The sequence below is a fragment of the Dama dama genome, chromosome 12 (assembly GCF_033118175.1).
Source record: "Dama dama isolate Ldn47 chromosome 12, ASM3311817v1, whole genome shotgun sequence".
Classification (NCBI taxonomy): domain Eukaryota; kingdom Metazoa; phylum Chordata; class Mammalia; order Artiodactyla; family Cervidae; genus Dama; species Dama dama.
In genome coordinates, this window is record NC_083692.1 from 15456892 (window position 1) to 15462891 (window position 6000).

The 6000-nt window shown below is 51.4% G+C and overlaps 1 protein-coding gene across 6 annotated transcripts in view; it reads right to left on the reverse strand.

Moving 5' to 3' along the window:
• The window catches only part of TMEM63C (transmembrane protein 63C), a 74389-nt gene extending 73043 nt beyond the window's left edge, over positions 1 to 1346 (reverse strand). For 3 of the 6 annotated variants that reach the window (XM_061156547.1, XM_061156545.1, XM_061156544.1), the window contains exon 1: positions 1143 to 1263. The gene's annotated coding sequence lies outside the window, so the exon portion shown is untranslated. Of the gene's footprint in view, positions 1 to 1142 lie in introns of all 6 variants that reach the window. The other 3 variants (XM_061156549.1, XM_061156546.1, XM_061156550.1) reach the window with 2 other exon arrangements.
• Between the last annotated feature and the right edge of the window lie 4654 nt (positions 1347 to 6000).

Consider the following 6000-nt stretch of genomic DNA (forward strand, 5'->3'; position numbering starts at 1 on the left):
AGAAAAGTCCATCTCCCTATTCCCCGTCCTTCCCACAGCTGCCTGGAACTTCCACTTGGCTCTCATCAGGGCTGGTACACGAGATTGAGGCCTGGAAGGGCCTTCCTCTCCCGGAAGACAACGCTGACTCTCCACCCTGAGCCCTCAAGGAAAGCAGGGGCCCTGTAGCTCCTCTGCTCAGATGAACGTTGTTTTTTTTTTGCCCTGTCCTCAGACAATTTCAACCCCTGCAATGTTCACACCAAGACACTCCAGAGCCTCTCACAGAAGTCCTATGTCCCCCCATTCTCAGGAATGGGGGAAGGGGGCCCCTGGGGGAGGGGATGGGAGGGAGTCCACCCCAGCGTGGACCAGAGGTCTAGAGAGCAAGCTTGACCCCTTCACCTCCAGAGAGCATCAGGTCAAGGCAGTGCCTGGGAGGCCAGCTCTGCAGGATCCTGCTAAGTGACTCTGGGGCGAAGCCACCGGGAGCCCCCTGGGCCTCGGTGTCCCCAGGTCCATCATCCAAATCCAAAGTTTCTCTCTCAAGGCCAAGGTGAGGATGGAAGCAAGAGCCTTTCTTTGAAAGCATAGGAGAAAAGGTGGCGGTATTGTGCCCCTGGGGGCCCAGAAGTCCAGCCCACTCGGCACGGAATGAGGACCACCCCCCACCCCCCCCCCCCCCCCCGGACCCGCTGCAGCGCAGCGCTGACGCTGCCATCACTCAGAGCCGCGGGGAGACTGCGGGGGAGAGCGCACCCTCCCAGGCCAGCCCCGCGAGCCGGAGGCAGAGCCCCGGGGAATCCCGGCGTGGGGGTGGTCCGGAGAGGCAACCAACAAGGCAGGCGACGGGGGACCCCCAGGCAGGTCTCCTGTCCACCCTCTACCGACCCAATGAAGACGGTCGACCGAGCCACGGCCCCTCCTGGTGGGCGGCTCCTTCCACCCTTCCCCCGGGTCCAGGCTGCGGGAGAGCCCGAGCCACCGGGAAGTATGGCGCAGTCTCCCCCGCCCCCACCCCTCCGGGTCCGAGGTCCCGGAAAGCGTAGAGCCAGCAGCCCTGCCCTCCCCCAACCACCGCCCTCCCACCCCTGTCCAGGACCGGATTCCGCGCCCCTTCTTCCAGCCGGATCGCTTCTGGAGCATCCCACCCGCGTGCTCACCACGTCTGCGCCCTAGGCGCCGCGGCCCCAGCTCCAGACAAGATAGGCAGGCGGCCGGGATGCGAGGCCAGGCGACACGCTCCCTACCTGGGAGGAGACTGCCCGCCGGTCCTCCTCCGCGCTGGCCTGCTCGAAGCCAGCCCCACCTGGCAAGGGACGGTCAGCAAATTCCCCGCAGCATCACCATGGGAGCGGCGTCGCGGCTCCTCCCCGGCCGCCGCCAACCTCGGCCCCGCCCCAGTGCTGCTGGACGGCCGGGGAACCCAGGCTGGATTTTTTTCCTATGCAAAGACCCAGGCTCCGCCTCAGAGACCTTGTAGCTACCAGGAACCGTCTGCAAATTACCACAGCAAATCTACAAGGCTGATGATCCCTTGCGGGAGACACTCCGAAGGTCTGGGTCCTCAATACCAGAAGCTCTGGTCTTGCTGCTCTCTTGCCATCCCTCACTTCAAGCTCTCCTCCCAGGCACGTCGGCCCTGAAACCCACCCAGCCCCGCCAGAGAAAAAGTCAAAGCTAGGACAGACCCCCAGCCCCGCACAAAGGTAGCAGTGCTCAGCCCCGCCCAGGGGCCCGCCCAGCTGCGGCACCCTCCCAGTGGTTGGTACCCAGTTCTTTCTTCCCTAGCAAAGGGAAGATCTACAGGTTGACCACAGCCCTGCCCAACAGGCCCGAGAGAGTGGGCTTTGTCTTTTCCAGTTTGCCATGGACCACAGTTCCTGGAGGTCTCCAGTTTTTTTCAAAGTCCTGGCTACTCTGCTAGAGACACTTGTTTTGATCCAGAGGTCAGATGCCAGTGTTTGACCCCCCAAAGATCAGTAAACAAACTAAGTGAACGTGAAGTCGCTAGTCGGGTCGGACTCTGCGACCCCGTGGACTGTAGCCCATCACGCTCCTCCGTCCTTGGGATTTTCCAGGCAAGAGTACTGGATTGGGTTGCTATTTCCTTCTCCAGAGGATTTTCCCAAGCCAGGGATTGAACCCGGGTCTCTCACATTGTAGGCAGATGCTTTACTGTCTGAGCCAGCAAACTAAGTCAACAAACTAAGGGACAGTAGTAAACAGTCACTCTCCTCTCTCCCAGGAAGGGGCCTCAGCAAGTTTATTTAATAGACCTTATCCAATCATTGCAGTACAATAGCTAATGGGAGAGGCGGGTTGCTGACCAGTCTTCGAAAGTGACTCTTTTAACAGTTATATCATGCTAAAATATTGACAGAGTTGTTAGCAGTGCACTAGAAGGCCATAGTGGAAGCGTGTGAACATCAAGTCGTGAGACACTGCGGGTCCAGGGGTAGCCAGGCTTCCATGGGTTGACTCCCCACAAGCAGCAGCGCTGTGCTCCCCACCAGACTGGCACTCCCTGGTCATGTCTCTCCCTGCCCTACACCTGCCCCCATCCCCTCCTCCACCCCCCGTTCTAAGACCCAGTAGTGACAGAGGATGAGATGGTTGGATGGCATCCCTGACTGAGTGGACATGAGTCTGAGCAAACTCCAGGAGATAGTGGGCAGGGAAGCCTGGCGTGCTGCAGTCCATGGGGTCGCAAAGAGTTGGACACAACTGAGCAACTGAACAACAGCAGAGTGCCATCAAAACTCGAAGTGATCTCACACTATACATTCTGCTAAAATCTGCCTTCACTCACCACCCATTCATTTATTTATTCATTCCAGGGACAGGAAGTCTTTGGGATTACCTATCATGCAATAGCAACAGTGCATCAAGGGCCAGGCTCTGGTCCTGGCTCAGCTGTTGGTGTGCTGTGCAATCTTGGGTAACTTGCTTGATGTCTCTGTCTTTGTTTTTCCTTCTCATCTGTTATCCTGAGAGGGGAGGGCTAGTTGGGGTGTAATGCCCCTCGGGCCCTGACATTTCTATTCCTCTCTTTTAGGATAAAGGCTGGTGGGAACAAAGATAAACCAGGTAAGGACAAAAGTAGTGTTTAAGACCTCTAGCTGCCTGGATTCGCATCCCAGTTGGGCCATCTAAATATGGGACTTAAACTCTCTGAACTTCTTTCTTTGCGTATGCAAAATGAGGGGAATGATAATAACAACCTTAAGAGGCAGTTGTGAGGATTAAGTGAGCTATTGTACACAGAGTAAATGTTTAGCGAATATTAGTTGTTGTTGCTTTTGCTGCTGTTGTTCGGATACTGGTGGGAGAGAGTAAAACCTGGACACTGCAGCCTGTTCTCTGTCTGTGCTTCCTCCTTACAGAACTGGTGTCTGACCCCAGGGTGAAAGGAGTAAGCCTCTTAAGTATGCCGGTAATAGATGTTCCTTTAGAAAGATCCCATGTTAAGGGGAAAGAACATGGTTTTTGGATCTAGTTGAACCTTGGTTCAAAACTGGGCTCTGCGGGCTCCCCTGGTGGTCCAGTGGCTAAGACTCTGATCTCTCAATGCTAGGGCCCTGGGTTTGATCCCTGGTTGGGGAACTAGATCCCATATGTCACAACTAAGACCCTGTGCAGCCAAATAAGTAAATAAAAATAAATACTTTAAAAAAAAAACAAAACTGGCCTCTGGGCTCCCCTGGTGGCTCAGTGATAAAGAATTCACCTGCCAATGCATGAGTCTCCGGTTCCATCCCTGATCCAGGAGGATCCCACATGCCTCAGAGCAACGAAGCCGCGACTATTGAGCCTGTGGCTCTAGAGCCCAGGAGCTGACCTCCTGAAGACTGCACGCCCCAGAGCCTATGCTCTGCAACAAGAGAAGCCACCACGATGAGAAGCCCACGCACCGCAACTAGAGAGTAGCTTCTGCTCACTACAACAAGAACAAAACCCACACCGCAGTGATGACCCAGCACAGCCAAAAATAAAAATAAATAAAACTTTTTAAAAAACTGGACTCTGCTTGTTACTAGCTGTGTGACTTTGTACTAGTTATTTAACCACTCCAAGGTTAATTTTCACATCTGTAAAATGAGTATCATAATGCAAATAAAAGGAGTCCAATAATAGAATCTACCACATAGAGTCCACATGGAATTCCAACTGAGCTATTTCAAATCCTAAAAGATGATGCTGTGAAAGTGCTGCACTTGATATGCCAGCAAATATGGAAAACTCAGCAGTGGCCACAGGACTGGAAAAGGTCAGTTTTCACATTTCAATCCCAAAGAAAGGCAATGCCAAAGAATGTTCAAACTACTGCACAATTGCACTCACTTCACACCCTAGCAAAGTAATGCTCAAAATTCTCCAAGCCAGGCTTCCACAGTACGTGAACCAAGAACTTCCAGATGCTCAAGCTGGATTTAGAAAAGGCAGAGGAACCAGAGATCAAATTGCCAACATCCATTGAATCATAGAAAAAAAAAAAGAGAGAATTCCAGATTAACATCTGTTGTTGTTTCATTGACAACGCTAAAGACTTTGGCTGTGTGGATCACAACAAGCTGTGGAAAATTCTTAAAGAGATGGGAATACCATACCACCTTACCTGCCTCCTGCAAAACCTGTATGCAGATCAAGAAACAACAGTTAGAACCAGACATGGAACAATGGACTGGTTCCGAATTGGGAAAGGAGTACGTAAAGGCTGTATATTGTCACCCTGCTTATTTAACTTATATGCAGAGTACATCATGTGAAAAGCCAGAATCAAGACTGCCAGGAGAAATATCAATAACTTCAGATATGCAGATGACACCACCCTTACAGCAGAAAGCAAAGAGGAACTAAAGAGCCTCTTGATGAAGGTGAAAGAGGAACGTGAAAAAGCCGGCTTAAAACTCAATGTTCCAAAAACTAAAATCATGGCATCTGGTCCCATCCTTTCATAGCAAATAGATGGGGAAACAATGGAAACAGTGACACACTTTATTTCTTGGGCTCCAAAATCACTGCAGATGGTGACTGTAGCCATGAAATTAAAAGATGCCTGCTCCTAGGAAGAAAATCTGTTATGAACCCATATAGTGTACTAAAAAGCAGAGACATTACTTTGCCAACAAAGGTCCATTTAGTTAAAGCTATGGTTTTTCCAGTAGTCATGTATGGATGTGAGAGTTGGACCATAAAGAAAGCTGAGCACTGAAGAATTGATGCTTTTGAACTATAGTGTTGGAGATGACTCCGGAGAGTCCCTTGGACTGCAAGGAGATCAAGCCAGTCAATCCTGAAAGAAATCAATCCTGAATATTCATTAGAAGGACTGACAGTGAAGCTTCAATATTTTGGCCACCTAATGTGAAGAACTGACTTTTTGAAAAGACCCTGATGCTGGGAAAGACTGAAGGCAGGAGGAGAAGGGGGCAATGAGGATGAGACGGTTGGATGGCATCACTGGCTGAATGGACATAAGTTTGAGCAAGTTCCAGGAGGTAGTGAAGGACAGGGAAGCGTGGTGTGCTGCAGCCCATGGGGTCAAAGAGTTGGACACAGCTGAGCACCTGAACAATAATGTAGAGTCACTATGACTATAAAATGCATGTAAAGTATTTAACTTAGTTTTTCATAAACAGAAGATTCCCAGTCAATGTTAATCTCTCCCTTCCAGGAAGGACCTAGATAGAATGGAGGGGAGACCTTAGCACTGAAATTTCTAGGTGTCCTTGACTGAGTGTCTTGTGAGGACACTGAGTTGTGGGTGTTCTAGTCCAGACCCAGAGCAGCAGCAGCAGCAGCAGCTCTCCAACCCCCTATGCCAGGATGCCATCCATACAGAACCTGGGAACCAGCCTCCCTGGATGAGCCATATCCCTGAACATGCCCTCTACTGGGAACTGAGGCCAGAACGGGAGGCTAGAAGCAGGTCTTGAACATGGGGCTCAGGAGTTTAGGCTTTACTTAGTAGGCAAAGGGAGCCATGGAAAGTTTTTGAACAGCAGCTACGGGATAAAA